Source organism: Oncorhynchus gorbuscha, unplaced genomic scaffold (genome assembly GCF_021184085.1).
Source record: "Oncorhynchus gorbuscha isolate QuinsamMale2020 ecotype Even-year unplaced genomic scaffold, OgorEven_v1.0 Un_scaffold_387, whole genome shotgun sequence".
NCBI lineage: Eukaryota > Metazoa > Chordata > Actinopteri > Salmoniformes > Salmonidae > Oncorhynchus > Oncorhynchus gorbuscha.
The window spans coordinates 700,687-719,559 of NW_025745234.1; the positions used below are offsets into that span (position 1 = coordinate 700,687).

The window sequence follows — 18,873 nt, forward strand, 5'->3', positions numbered from 1 at the left end:
ACACCGAATCACACACACACACCGAATCACACACACACACCGAATCACACACACACACACCGAATCACACACACACACACCGAATCACACACACACACACACCGAATCACTCACACACACACCGAATCACACACACACACCGAATCACACACACACCGAATCACACACACACACACACACCGAATCACACACACACACACACACACACAGAATCACACACACACACACACCCACACAGAATCACACACACACACACACACACCGAATCACACACACACACACACACACCGAATCACACACACACACCGAATCACACACACACACACACCGAATCACACACACACACACACCGAATCACACACACACACACACCGAATCACACACACACACACACACACCGAATCACACACACACACACACACACACACCGAATCACACACACACACACACACCGAATCACACACACACCGAATCACACACACACCGAATCACACACACACACACACCGAATCACACACACACACACCGAATCACACACACACACACACCGAATCACACACACACACACCGAATCACACACACACACACCGAATCACACACACACACACACCGAATCACACACACACACACAACAAATCACAAACACACACACACCGAATCACAAACACACACACACCGAATCACTCACACACACACACCGAATCACTCACACACACACACCGAATCACACACACACACACACACACCGAATCTCACACACACACACACACCGAATCACACACACCACACACACCGAATCACAAACACACACACACACCGAATCACACACACACACCGAATCACACACACACACACACCGAATCACACACACACACACACCGAATCACACACACACACACCGAATCACACACACACACACCGAATCACACACACACACACACACCGAATCACACACACACACACACACCGAATCACACACACACACACACACACACACACCGAATCACACACACACACACACACACCGAATCACACACACACACACACACACCGAATCACACACACACACACACACACACACACACCGAATCACACACACACACACCGAATCACACACACACACACCGAATCACACACACACACACCGAATCACACACACACACACACCGAATCACACACACCGAATCACAAACACACACACACCGAATCACAAACACACACACACCGAATCACTCACACACACACACCGAATCACTCACACACACACACCGAATCACACACACACACACCGAATCACACACACACACACCGAATCACACACACCACACACACCGAATCACACACACCACACACACCGAATCACAAACACACACACACACCGAATCACACACACACACACACACACACCGAATCACACACACACACACACCGAATCACACACACACACACACACACCGAATCACGCACACACACACCGAATCACACACACACACACCGAATCACACACACACACACACCGAATCACACACACACACACACCGAATCACACACACATCGAATCACACACACACCGAATCACACACACACCGAATCACACACTCACACACACCGAATCACACACACCGAATCTCACACACACCGAATCACACACACACACACACCGAATCACACACACACACACACCGAATCACACACACACACACACCGAATCACACACACACACACCGAATCACACACACACACACCGAATCACACACACACACACACCGAATCACACACACCGAATCACACACACACACACAACAAATCACACACACACACACAACAAATCACAAACACACACACACCGAATCACAAACACACACACACCGAATCACAAACACACACACACCGAATCACACACACACAAACACACCGAATCACACACACACACCGAATCACACACACACACCGAATCACACACACACACCGAATCACACACACACACCGAATCACACACACACACCGAATCACACACACACACACACACACACACACACACACACACACACACACACACACACACACACCAAATCACACACACACACACACACACACACCGAATCACACACACACACACACACCGAATCACACACACACACACACACCGAATCACACACACACAAACCGAATCACACACACACACACACACCGAATCACACACACACCCCGAATCACACACACACACACACACCGAATCACACACACACACACACACCGAATCACACACACACACACACACCGAATCACACACACACACACGAATCACACACACACACACCGAATCATAAACACACACACAACAAATCACAAACACACCGAATCATAAACACACACACACCGAATCACACACACACACACACCGAATCACTCACTCATACACACACCGAATCTCACACACACACACACACACACACACACACACACACACACACACACACACACACACACACACACAGAATCACACACACACACACACACCGAATCACACACACACCGAATCACACACACACACAGAATCACACACACACCGAATCACACACACACACACACCGAATCACACACACACACACACACCGAATCACACACACACACACAACAAATCACAAACACACACACAACAAATCACAAACACACACACACCGAATCACAAACACACACACACCGAATCACAAACACACACACCGAATCACAAACACACACACACACCGAATCACACACACACACACACACACCGAATCACACACACACACACACACCGAATCACACACACACACACCGAATCACACACACACCGAATCACACACACACACACCGAATCACACACACCGAATCACACACACACACACCGAATCACACACCGAATCACACACACCGAATCACACACACACACACACACCGAATCACACACACACCGAATCACTCACACACACACACACACCGAATCACTCACTCACACACACACACACACACACCGAATCACACACACACACACACACACCGAATCACACACACACACACACACCGAATCACACACACACACACACACACCGAATCACACACACACACACAACAAATCACAAACACACACACACACCGAATCACAAACACACACACACCGAATCACAAACACACACACACCGAATCACAAACACACACACACCGAATCACACACACACACCGAATCACACACACACACACCGAATCACACACCGAATCACACACACACACACACCGAATCACACACACACACACACCGAATCACACACACACACACCCCGAATCACACACACACACACCGAATCACACACACACACACACACCGAATCACACACACACACACCGAATCACACACACACACCGAATCACACACACACACACACACACCGAATCACACACACACACCGAATCACACACACACACACCGAATCACACACACACACACCGAATCATAAACACACACACAACAAATCACAAACACACCGAATCATAAACACACACACACCGAATCACACACACACACACACCGAATCACTCACTCACACACACCGAATCACACACACACACACACACACCACACACACACACACACACACCAAATCACACACACACCGAACACACACACACCGAATCTCACACACACACACACACACCGAATCACACACACACACACACACCGAATCACACACACACACACCGAATCACACACACACACACCGAATCACAAACACACACACACACACCGAATCACACACACACACACCGAATCACACACACACACACCGAATCACACACACACACACCGAATCACACACACACACACACCGAATCACTCACACACACACCGAATCACACACACACACCGAATCACACACACACACCGAATCACACACACACACACACACCGAATCACACACACACACACACACACACAGAATCACACACACACACACACCCACACAGAATCACACACACACACACACACACCGAATCACACACACACACACACACCGAATCACACACACACACACCGAATCACACACACACACACACCGAATCACACACACACACACACCGAATCACACACACACACCGAATCACACACACACACCGAATCACACACACACACACACACACACCGAATCACACACACCGAATCACACACACACACACACACACCGAATCACACACACACACACACACACCGAATCACACACACACACACACCGAATCACACACACACACACACCGAATCACACACACACACACACCGAATCACACACACACACACACCGAATCACACACACACACACCGAATCACACACACACACCGAATCACACACACACACACACCGAATCACACACACACACACAACAAATCACAAACACACACACACCGAATCACAAACACACACACACCGAATCACTCACACACACACACCGAATCACTCACACACACACACCGAATCACACACACACACACACACACCGAATCACACACACACACACACCGAATCACACACACCACACACACCGAATCACAAACACACACACACACCGAATCACACACACACACACACACACACACACACACCGAATCACACACACACACACACCGAATCACACACACACACACCGAATCACACACACACACCGAATCACACACACACACACCGAATCACACACACACACACACACCGAATCACACACACACACACACCGAATCACACACACACACACACACACATCACCGAATCACACACACACACACACACACACACCGAATCTCACACACACACACACACACACACACACACACACACACACACACACACACACACACACACACACACACACAGAATCACACACACACACACAGAATCACACACACACACACCGAATCACACACACACCGAATCACACACACACACAGAATCACACACACACCGAATCACACACACACACACACCGAATCACACACACACACACACACCGAATCACACACACACACACAACAAATCACAAACACACACACAACAAATCACAAACACACACACACCGAATCACAAACACACACACACCGAATCACAAACACACACACCGAATCACAAACACACACACACACCGAATCACACACACACCGAATCACACACACACACACACACCGAATCACACACACACACACCGAATCACACACACACCGAATCACACACACACACACCGAATCACACACACCGAATCACACACACACACACCGAATCACACACCGAATCACACCGAATCACACACCGAATCACACACACACACACACACCGAATCACACACACACCGAATCACTCACACACACCGAATCACTCACTCACACACACACACACACACACACACCGAATCACACACACACACACACACCGAATCACACACACACACACACACACACCGAATCACACACACACACACACACACCGAATCACACACACACACACAACAAATCACAAACACACACACAACAAATCACAAACACACACACACCGAATCACAAACACACACACACCGAATCACAAACACACACACACCGAATCACAAACACACACACACCGAATCACACACACACACACACCGAATCACACACCGAATCACACACCGAATCACACACACACACACACCGAATCACACACACACACACCCCGAATCACACACACACACACCCCGAATCACACACACACACACACCCCGAATCACACACACACACACACACCGAATCACACACACACACACCGAATCACACACACACACCGAATCACACACACACACACACACACCGAATCACACACACACACCGAATCACACACACACACACCGAATCACACACACACACACCGAATCATAAACACACACACAACAAATCACAAACACACCGAATCATAAACACACACACACCGAATCACACACACACACACACCGAATCACTCACTCATACACACACCGAATCACACACACACACACACACACCACACACACACACACACACACCAAATCACACACACACCGAATCACACACACACCGAATCTCACACACACACACACACACCGAATCACACACACACACACACCGAATCACACACACACACACCGAATCACAAACACACACACACACACCGAATCACACACACACACACACCGAATCACACACACACACACCGAATCACACACACACACACCGAATCACACACACACACACACCGAATCACTCACACACACACCGAATCACACACACACACCGAATCACACACACACACCGAATCACACACACAAACACACACCGAATCACACACACACACACACACACACAGAATCACACACACACACACACCCACACAGAATCACACACACACACACACACACCGAATCACACACACACACACACACCGAATCACACACACACACACCGAATCACACACACACACACACCGAATCACACACACACACACACCGAATCACACACACACACCGAATCACACACACACACCGAATCACACACACACACACACACACCGAATCACACACACCGAATCACACACACACACACACACACCGAATCACACACACACACACACACACCGAATCACACACACACCGAATCACACACACACACACACCGAATCACACACACACACACCGAATCACACACACACACACACCGAATCACACACACACACACCGAATCACACACACACACACCGAATCACACACACACACACACCGAATCACACACACACACACAACAAATCACAAACACACACACACCGAATCACAAACACACACACACCGAATCACTCACACACACACACCGAATCACTCACACACACACACCGAATCACACACACACACACACACACCGAATCACACACACACACACACCGAATCACACACACCACACACACCGAATCACAAACACACACACACACCGAATCACACACACACACACACACACACACACACACCGAATCACACACACACACACACACCGAATCACACACACACACACCGAATCACACACACACACACCGAATCACACACACACACACCGAATCACACACACACACACACACCGAATCACACACACACACACACACACCGAATCACACACACACACACACACACACACACCGAATCACACACACACACACACACACACACACCGAATCACACACACACACACACACACCGAATCACACACACACACACACACACACACACACACACACACCGAATCACACACACACACACCGAATCACACACACACACACCGAATCACACACACACACACCGAATCACACACACACACACACCGAATCACACACACCGAATCACACACACACACACCGAATCACAAACACACACACACCGAATCACTCACACACACACACCGAATCACTCACACACACACACCGAATCACACACACACACACCGAATCACACACACACACACCGAATCACACACACCACACACACCGAATCACACACACCACACACACCGAATCACAAACACACACACACACCGAATCACACACACACACACACACACACCGAATCACACACACACACACACCGAATCACACACACACACACACACACCGAATCACGCACACACACACCGAATCACACACACACACACCGAATCACACACACACACACACCGAATCACACACACACACACACCGAATCACACACACACCGAATCACACACTCACACACACCGAATCACACACACCGAATCACACACACACACACACCGAATCACACACACACACACACCGAATCACACACACACACACACACACCGAATCACACACACACACACCGAATCACACACACACACACCGAATCACACACACACCGAATCACACACACACACACACCGAATCACACACACCGAATCACACACACACACACAACAAATCACAAACACACACACACCGAATCACAAACACACACACACCGAATCACACACACACACACCGAATCACACACACACAAACACACCGAATCACACACACACACCGAATCACACACACACACCGAATCACACACACACACCGAATCACACACACACACACCGAATCACACACACACACACACACACACACACACACACACACACACACACACACACACACACACACACACACACACACACACACACACACACACACACACACACACACACACACACACCAAATCACACACACACACACACACACCAAATCACACACACACACACACACACACCGAATCACACACACACACACACACCGAATCACACACACACACACACACCGAATCACACACACACAAACCGAATCACACACACACACACACCGAATCACACACACACACACACACCGAATCACACACACACACACACACCGAATCACACACACACACACACACCGAATCACACACACACACACACACCGAATCACACACACACACACCGAATCACACACACACACACCGAATCATAAACACACACACAACAAATCACAAACACACCGAATCATAAACACACACACACCGAATCACACACACACACACCGAATCACTCAATCATACACACACCGAATCTCACACACACACACACACACACACACACACACACACACACACACACACACACACACACACACACACACACACACACACACACACACACACACACACACACAGAATCACACACACACACACCGAATCACACACACACCGAATCACACACACACACAGAATCACACACACACCGAATCACACACACACACACACCGAATCACACACACACACACACACCGAATCACACACACACACACAACAAATCACAAACACACACACAACAAATCACAAACACACACACACCGAATCACAAACACACACACACCGAATCACAAACACACACACCGAATCACAAACACACACACACACCGAATCACACACACACACACACACACACACACCGAATCACACACACACACACACACACACCGAATCACACACACACACACCGAATCACACACACACCGAATCACACACACACACACCGAATCACACACACCGAATCACACACACACACACCGAATCACACACCGAATCACACACACCGAATCACACACCGAATCACACACACACACACACACCGAATCACACACACACCGAATCACTCACACACACACACACACCGAATCACTCACTCACACACACACACACACACACCGAATCACACACACACACACACACCGAATCACACACACACACACACACACACCGAATCACACACACACACACACACACCGAATCACACACACACACACAACAAATCACAAACACACACACAACAAATCACAAACACACACACACCGAATCACAAACACACACACACCGAATCACAAACACACACACACCGAATCACAAACACACACACACCGAATCACACACACACACACACCGAATCACACACACACACACCGAATCACACACCGAATCACACACACACACACACCGAATCACACACACACACACACCGAATCACACACACACACACCCCGAATCACACACACACACACACCCCGAATCACACACACACACACACACACCGAATCACACACACACACCGAATCACACACACACACACACCGAATCACACACACACACCGAATCACACACACACACACACACACACCGAATCACACACACACACCGAATCACACACACACACACCGAATCACACACACACACACCGAATCATAAACACACACACAACAAATCACAAACACACCGAATCATAAACACACACACACCGAATCACACACACACACACACCGAATCACTCACTCATACACACACCGAATCACACACACACACACACACACACCACACACACACACACACACACCAAATCACACACACACCAAATCACACACACACCGAATCTCACACACACCGAATCTCACACACACACACACACACACACACACACACACACACACACACACACACACACACACACACACACACACCGAATCACACACACACCGAATCACACACACACACACACCGAATCACACACACACCGAATCACACACACACCGAATCACACACACACCGAATCACACACACACCGAATCACACACACACCGAATCACACACACACACACCGAATCACACACACACACACCGAATCACACACACACACACCGAATCACACACACACACACACACACACCGAATCACACACACACACACACACACCGAATCACACACACACACACACACCGAATCACACACACACACACACACACACCGAATCACACACACACACACCGAATCACACACACACACACAACAAATCACAAACACACACACAACGAATCACAAACACACACACACCGAATCACAAACACACACACACCGAATCACACACACACACCGAATCACACACACACCGAATCTCACACACACCGAATCTCACACACACCGCATATTAAACACACACACTTCCTAACACACACCTCACTGTCCAGGAAGTCGGACAGCATCATCAGGATGGACTGGGCGGTGCTGCTCCCCTCCTCCGGCTCCTCCCCCTTCTCCTGGTCTTCCTGGTTGGCTGGCGAATGGGAGGTCTGGGGGGCGGCGCTGGGGCGTTCAGACAGCAGTGTGAAGCCGTAGAGCAGCAGCAGGTCGACGACTGACCTCAGAGCGCTGATACGGATCTTAGCCTCATCTAGCTGGGCGATCTACAGAGAGAGAGAGAGGGTCTATACCTCATCTAGCTGGGCAATCTAGAGAGAGGGTCTATACCTCATCTAGCTGGGCTATCTACAGAGAGAGAGAGAGGGTCTATACCTCATCTAGCTGGGCAATCTACAGAGAGAGGGTCTATACCTCATCTAGCTGGGCAATCTAGAGAGAGGGTCTATACCTCATCTAGCTGGGCTATCTACAGAGAGAGAGAGAGGGTCTATACCTCATCTAGCTGGGCAATCTAGAGAGAGGGTCTATACCTCATCTAGCTGGGCTATCTACAGAGAGAGAGAGAGGGTCTATACCTCATCTAGCTGGGCAATCTACAGAGAGAGAGAGAGGGTCTATACCTCATCTAGCTGGGCTATCTACAGAGAGAGAGGGTCAATACCTCATCTAGCTGGGCTATCTACAGAGAGAGAGGGTCAATACCTCATCTATCTGGGCTATCTACAGAGAGAGAGGGTCTATACCTCATCTAGCTGGGCTATCTACAGAGAGAGAGGGTCTATACCTGATCTAGCTGGGCTATCTACAGAGAGAGAGGGTCTATACCTCATCTAGCTGGGCAATCTACAGAGAGAGAGAGAGGGTCTATACCTCATCTAGCTGGGCAATCTAGAGAGAGGGTCTATACCTCATCTAGCTGGGCTATCTACAGAGAGAGAGAGAGGGTCTATACCTCATCTAGCTGGGCAATCTAGAGAGAGGGTCTATACCTCATCTAGCTGGGCTATCTACAGAGAGAGGGTCTATACCTCATCTAGCTGGGCAATCTACAGAGAGAGAGAGAGGGTCTATACCTCATCTAGCTGGGCTATCTACAGAGAGAGAGGGTCAATACCTCATCTAGCTGGGCTATCTACAGAGAGAGAGGGTCAATACCTCATCTATCTGGGCTATCTACAGAGAGAGAGGGTCTATACCTCATCTAGCTGGGCTATCTACAGAGAGAGAGGGTCTATACCTGATCTAGCTGGGCTATCTACAGAGAGAGAGGGTCAATACCTCATCTAGCTGGGCTATCTACAGAGAGAGAGGGTCTATACCTCATCTAGCTGGGCTATCTACAGAGAGAGAGAGAGGGTCTATACCTCATCTAGCTGGGCTATCTACAGAGAGAGAGAGAGGGTCTATACCTCATCTAGCTGGGCTATCTACAGAGAGAGAGAGAGGGTCTATACCTCATCTAGCTGGGCTATCTACAGAGAGAGAGGGTCTATACCTGATCTAGCTGGGCTATCTACAGAGAGAGAGGGTCAATACCTCATCTAGCTGGGCTATCTACAGAGAGACAGAGAGGGTCTATACCTCATCTAGCTGGGCTATCTACAGAGAGAGAGAGAGAGGGTCTATACCTCATCTAGCTGGGCTATCTACAGAGAGAGAGAGAGGGTCTATACCTCATCTAGCTGGGCGATCTACAGAGAGAGAGAGAGGGTCTATACCTGATCTAGCTGGGCTATCTACAGAGAGAGAGAGAGGGTCTATACCTCATCTAGCTGGGCAATCTACAGAGAGAGAGAGAGGGTCTATACCTGATCTAGCTGGGCGATCTACAGAGAGAGAGAGAGGGTCTATACCTGATCTAGCTGGGCGATCTACAGAGAGAGAGAGAGGGTCTATACCTGATCTAGCTGGGCTATCTACAGAGAGAGAGGGTCTATACCTCATCTAGCTGGGCTATCTACAGAGAGAGAGGGTCAATACCTCATCTAGCTGGGCTATCTACAGAGAGAGAGGGTCAATACCTCATCTATCTGGGCTATCTACAGAGAGAGAGGGTCTATACCTCATCTAGCTGGGCTATCTACAGAGAGAGAGGGTCTATACCTCATCTAGCTGGGCTATCTACAGAGAGAGAGGGTCTATACCTCATCTAGCTGGGCTATCTACAGAGAGAGAGGGTCTATACCTCATCTAGCTGGGCTATCTACAGAGAGAGAGGGTCAATACCTCATCTAGCTGGGCTATCTACAGAGAGAGAGGGTCAATACCTCATCTATCTGGGCTATCTACAGAGAGAGAGGGTCAATACCTCATCTATCTGGGCTATCTACAGAGAGAGAGGGTCTATACCTGATCTAGCTGGGCTATCTACAGAGAGAGAGGGTCAATACCTCATCTAGCTGGGCTATCTACAGAGAGAGAGGGTCTATACCTGATCTAGCTGGGCTATCTACAGAGAGAGAGAGAGGGTCTATACCTCATCTAGCTGGGCAATCTACAGAGAGAGAGAGAGGGTCTATACCTGATCTAGCTGGGCGATCTACAGAGAGAGAGAGAGGGTCTATACCTGATCTAGCTGGGCGATCTACAGAGAGAGAGAGAGGGTCTATACCTGATCTAGCTGGGCTATCTACAGAGAGAGAGAGAGGGTCTATACCTCATCTAGCTGGGCTATCTACAGAGAGAGAGAGAGGGTCTATACCTCATCTAGCTGGGCTATCTACAGAGAGAGAGGGTCTATACCTGATCTAGCTGGGCTATCTACAGAGAGAGAGGGTCAATACCTCATCTAGCTGGGCTATCTACAGAGAGACAGAGAGGGTCTATACCTCATCTAGCTGGGCTATCTACAGAGAGAGAGAGAGAGGGTCTATACCTCATCTAGCTGGGCTATCTACAGAGAGAGAGAGAGGGTCTATACCTCATCTAGCTGGGCGATCTACAGAGAGAGAGAGAGGGTCTATACCTGATCTAGCTGGGCTATCTACAGAGAGAGAGAGAGGGTCTATACCTCATCTAGCTGGGCAATCTACAGAGAGAGAGAGAGGGTCTATACCTCATCTAGCTGGGCTATCTACAGAGAGAGAGGGTCAATACCTCATCTAGCTGGGCTATCTACAGAGAGAGAGGGTCAATACCTCATCTATCTGGGCTATCTACAGAGAGAGAGGGTCTATACCTCATCTAGCTGGGCTATCTACAGAGAGAGAGGGTCTATACCTCATCTAGCTGGGCTATCTACAGAGAGAGAGGGTCTATACCTCATCTAGCTGGGCTATCTACAGAGAGAGAGGGTCTATACCTCATCTAGCTGGGCTATCTACAGAGAGAGAGGGTCAATACCTCATCTAGCTGGGCTATCTACAGAGAGAGAGGGTCAATACCTCATCTATCTGGGCTATCTACAGAGAGAGAGGGTCAATACCTCATCTATCTGGGCTATCTACAGAGAGAGAGGGTCTATACCTGATCTAGCTGGGCTATCTACAGAGAGAGAGGGTCAATACCTCATCTAGCTGGGCTATCTACAGAGAGAGAGGGTCTATACCTCATCTAGCTGGGCTATCTACAGAGAGAGAGAGAGGGTCTATACCTCATCTAGCTGGGCTATCTACAGAGAGAGAGGGTCTATACCTCATCTAGCTGGGCTATCTACAGAGAGAGAGAGAGGGTCAATACCTCATCTAGCTGGGCTATCTACAGAGAGAGAGGGTCTATACCTCATCTAGCTGGGCTATCTACAGAGAGAGAGAGAGGGTCTATACCTCATCTAGCTGGGCTATCTACAGAGAGAGAGAGAGGGTCTATACCTCATCTAGCTGGGCTATCTACAGAGAGAGAGAGAGGGTCTATACCTCATCTAGCTGGGCTATCTACAGAGAGAGAGGGTCTATACCTGATCTAGCTGGGCTATCTACAGAGAGAGAGGGTCAATACCTCATCTAGCTGGGCTATCTACAGAGAGAGAGGGTCAATACCTCATCTAGCTGGGCTATCTACAGAGAGACAGAGAGGGTCTATACCTCATCTAGCTGGGCTATCTACAGAGAGAGAGAGAGAGGGTCTATACCTCATCTAGCTGGGCTATCTACAGAGAGAGAGAGAGGGTCTATACCTCATCTAGCTGGGCGATCTACAGAGAGAGAGAGAGGGTCTATACCTGATCTAGCTGGGCAATCTAGAGAGAGGGTCTATACCTCATCTAGCTGGGCTATCTACAGAGACAGAGAGGGTGACCTCATCTAGCTGGGCTATCTACAGAGACAGAGGGTCTATACCTCATCTAGCTGGGCTATCTACAGAGAGAGAGAGAGGGTCTATACCTCATCTAGCTGGGCTATCTACACAGAGAGAGAGAGGGTCTATACCTCATCTAGCTGGGCTATCTACAGAGAGAGAGGGTCTATACCTGATCTAGCTGGGCTATCTACAGAGAGAGAGGGTCAATACCTCATCTAGCTGGGCTATCTACAGAGAGAGAGGGTCAATACCTCATCTAGCTGGGCTATCTACAGAGAGACAGAGAGGGTCTATACCTCATCTAGCTGGGCTATCTACAGAGAGAGAGAGAGGGTCTATACCTCATCTAGCTGGGCTATCTACACAGAGAGAGAGAGGGTCTATACCTCATCTAGCTGGGCGATCTCCAGAGAGAGAGGGTCTATACCTCATCTAGCTGGGCTATCTACAGAGAGACAGAGAGGGTCTATACCTCATCTAGCTGGGCTATCTACAGAGACAGAGGGTGACCTCATCTAGCTGGGCTATCTACAGAGAGGGTGATACTGACCTCATCTACAGAGACAGAGGGTTACCTCATCTATCTGGGCTATCTACAGAGAGACAGAGAGGGTCTATACCTCATCTAGCTGGGCTATCTACAGAGAGACAGAGGGCGACCTCATCTAGCTGGGCTATCTACAGGGACAGAGAGGGTCAATACCTCATCTAGCTGGGCTATCTACAGAGAGGGTGATACTGACCTCATCTACAGAGACAGAGGGTTACCTCATCTATCTGGGCTATCTACAGAGAGGGTCTATACCTCATCTAGCTGGGCTATCTACAGAGAGACAGAGGGTCTATACCTCATCTAGCTGGGCTATCTACAGAGACAGAGGGTCAATACCTCATCTAGCTGGGCTATCTACAGAGACAGAGAGGGTGACCTCATCTAGCTGGGCTATCTACAGAGACAGAGGGTCTATACCTCATCTAGCTGGGCTATCTACAGAGAGAGAGGGTCTATACCTCATCTAGCTGGGCTATCTACAGGGACAGAGGGCGACCTCATCTAGCTGGGCTATCTACAGAGAGAGAGGGTCTATACCTCATCTAGCTGGGCTATCTACAGGGACAGAGGGCGACCTCATCTAGCTGGGCTATCTACAGAGAGAGAGGGTCTATACCTCATCTAGCTGGGCTATCTACAGAGAGAGAGAGGGTCAATACCTCATCTAGCTGGGCTATCTACAGAGAGAGAGAGGGTCAATACCTCATCTAGCTGGGCTATCTACAGAGAGAGAGAGAGGGTCTATACCTCATCTAGCTGGGCAATCTAGAGAGAGGGTCTATACCTCATCTAGCTGGGCTATCTACAGAGAGAGAGAGAGGGTCTATACCTCATCTAGCTGGGCAATCTAGAGAGAGGGTCTATACCTCATCTAGCTGGGCTATCTACAGAGAGAGAGAGAGGGTCTATACCTCATCTAGCTGGGCAATCTACAGAGAGAGGGTCTATACCTCATCTAGCTGGGCAATCTAGAGAGAGGGTCTATACCTCATCTAGCTGGGCTATCTACAGAGAGAGAGAGAGGGTCTATACCTCATCTAGCTGGGCAATCTAGAGAGAGGGTCTATACCTCATCTAGCTGGGCTATCTACAGAGAGAGAGAGAGGGTCTATACCTCATCTAGCTGGGCAATCTACAGAGAGAGAGAGAGGGTCTATACCTCATCTAGCTGGGCTATCTACAGAGAGAGAGGGTCAATACCTCATCTAGCTGGGCTATCTACAGAGAGAGAGGGTCAATACCTCATCTATCTGGGCTATCTACAGAGAGAGAGGGTCTATACCTCATCTAGCTGGGCTATCTACAGAGAGAGAGGGTCTATACCTGATCTAGCTGGGCTATCTACAGAGAGAGAGGGTCTATACCTCATCTAGCTGGGCAATCTACAGAGAGAGAGAGAGGGTCTATACCTCATCTAGCTGGGCAATCTAGAGAGAGGGTCTATACCTCATCTAGCTGGGCTATCTACAGAGAGAGAGAGAGGGTCTATACCTCATCTAGCTGGGCAATCTAGAGAGAGGGTCTATACCTCATCTAGCTGGGCTATCTACAGAGAGAGGGTCTATACCTCATCTAGCTGGGCAATCTACAGAGAGAGAGAGAGGGTCTATACCTCATCTAGCTGGGCTATCTACAGAGAGAGAGGGTCAATACCTCATCTAGCTGGGCTATCTACAGAGAGAGAGGGTCAATACCTCATCTATCTGGGCTATCTACAGAGAGAGAGGGTCTATACCTCATCTAGCTGGGCTATCTACAGAGAGAGAGGGTCTATACCTGATCTAGCTGGGCTATCTACAGAGAGAGAGGGTCAATACCTCATCTAGCTGGGCTATCTACAGAGAGAGAGGGTCTATACCTCATCTAGCTGGGCTATCTACAGAGAGAGAGAGAGGGTCTATACCTCATCTAGCTGGGCTATCTACAGAGAGAGAGAGAGGGTCTATACCTCATCTAGCTGGGCTATCTACAGAGAGAGAGAGAGGGTCTATACCTCATCTAGCTGGGCTATCTACAGAGAGAGAGGGTCAATACCTCATCTAGCTGGGCTATCTACAGAGAGACAGAGAGGGTCTATACCTCATCTAGCTGGGCTATCTACAGAGAGACAGAGAGGGTCTATACCTCATCTAGCTGGGCTATCTACAGAGAGAGAGAGAGGGTCTATACCTCATCTAGCTGGGCTATCTACAGAGAGAGAGAGAGGGTCTATACCTCATCTAGCTGGGCGATCTACAGAGAGAGAGAGAGGGTCTATACCTGATCTAGCTGGGCTATCTACAGAGAGAGAGAGAGGGTCTATACCTCATCTAGCTGGGCAATCTACAGAGAGAGAGAGAGGGTCTATACCTGATCTAGCTGGGCGATCTACAGAGAGAGAGAGAGGGTCTATACCTGATCTAGCTGGGCGATCTACAGAGAGAGAGAGAGGGTCTATACCTGATCTAGCTGGGCTATCTACAGAGAGAGAGAGAGGGTCTATACCTCATCTAGCTGGGCTATCTACAGAGAGAGAGAGAGGGTCTATACCTCATCTAGCTGGGCTATCTACAGAGAGAGAGGGTCTATACCTGATCTAGCTGGGCTATCTACAGAGAGAGAGGGTCAATACCTCATCTAGCTGGGCTATCTACAGAGAGACAGAGAGGGTCTATACCTCATCTAGCTGGGCTATCTACAGAGAGAGAGAGAGAGGGTCTATACCTCATCTAGCTGGGCTATCTACAGAGAGAGAGAGAGGGTCTATACCTCATCTAGCTGGGCGATCTACAGAGAGAGAGAGAGGGTCTATACCTGATCTAGCTGGGCTATCTACAGAGAGAGAGAGAGGGTCTATACCTCATCTAGCTGGGCAATCTACAGAGAGAGAGAGGGTCTATACCTCATCTAGCTGGGCTATCTACAGAGAGAGAGGGTCAATACCTCATCTAGCTGGGCTATCTACAGAGAGAGAGGGTCAATACCTCATCTATCTGGGCTATCTACAGAGAGAGAGGGTCTATACCTCATCTAGCTGGGCTATCTACAGAGAGAGAGGGTCTATACCTGATCTAGCTGGGCTATCTACAGAGAGAGAGGGTCAATACCTCATCTAGCTGGGCTATCTACAGAGAGAGAGGGTCTATACCTCATCTAGCTGGGCTATCTACAGAGAGAGAGAGAGGGTCTATACCTCATCTAGCTGGGCTATCTACAGAGAGAGAGGGTCTATACCTCATCTAGCTGGGCTATCTACAGAGAGAGAGAGGGTCAATACCTCATCTAGCTGGGCTATCTACAGAGAGAGAGGGTCTATACCTCATCTAGCTGGGCTATCTACAGAGAGAGAGAGGGTCTATACCTCATCTAGCTGGGCTATCTACAGAGAGAGAGAGGGTCTATACCTCATCTAGCTGGGCTATCTACAGAGAGAGAGAGGGTCTATACCTCATCTAGCTGGGCTATCTACAGAGAGAGAGGGTCTATACCTGATCTAGCTGGGCTATCTACAGAGAGAGAGGGTCAATACCTCATCTAGCTGG

General features: G+C 49.0%; 1 pseudogene; it reads right to left on the bottom strand.

The window, feature by feature from the left end:
* The window catches only part of LOC124018069, a 118,053-nt pseudogene that overhangs the window by 47,984 nt on the left and 51,196 nt on the right, over nucleotides 1-18,873 (bottom strand).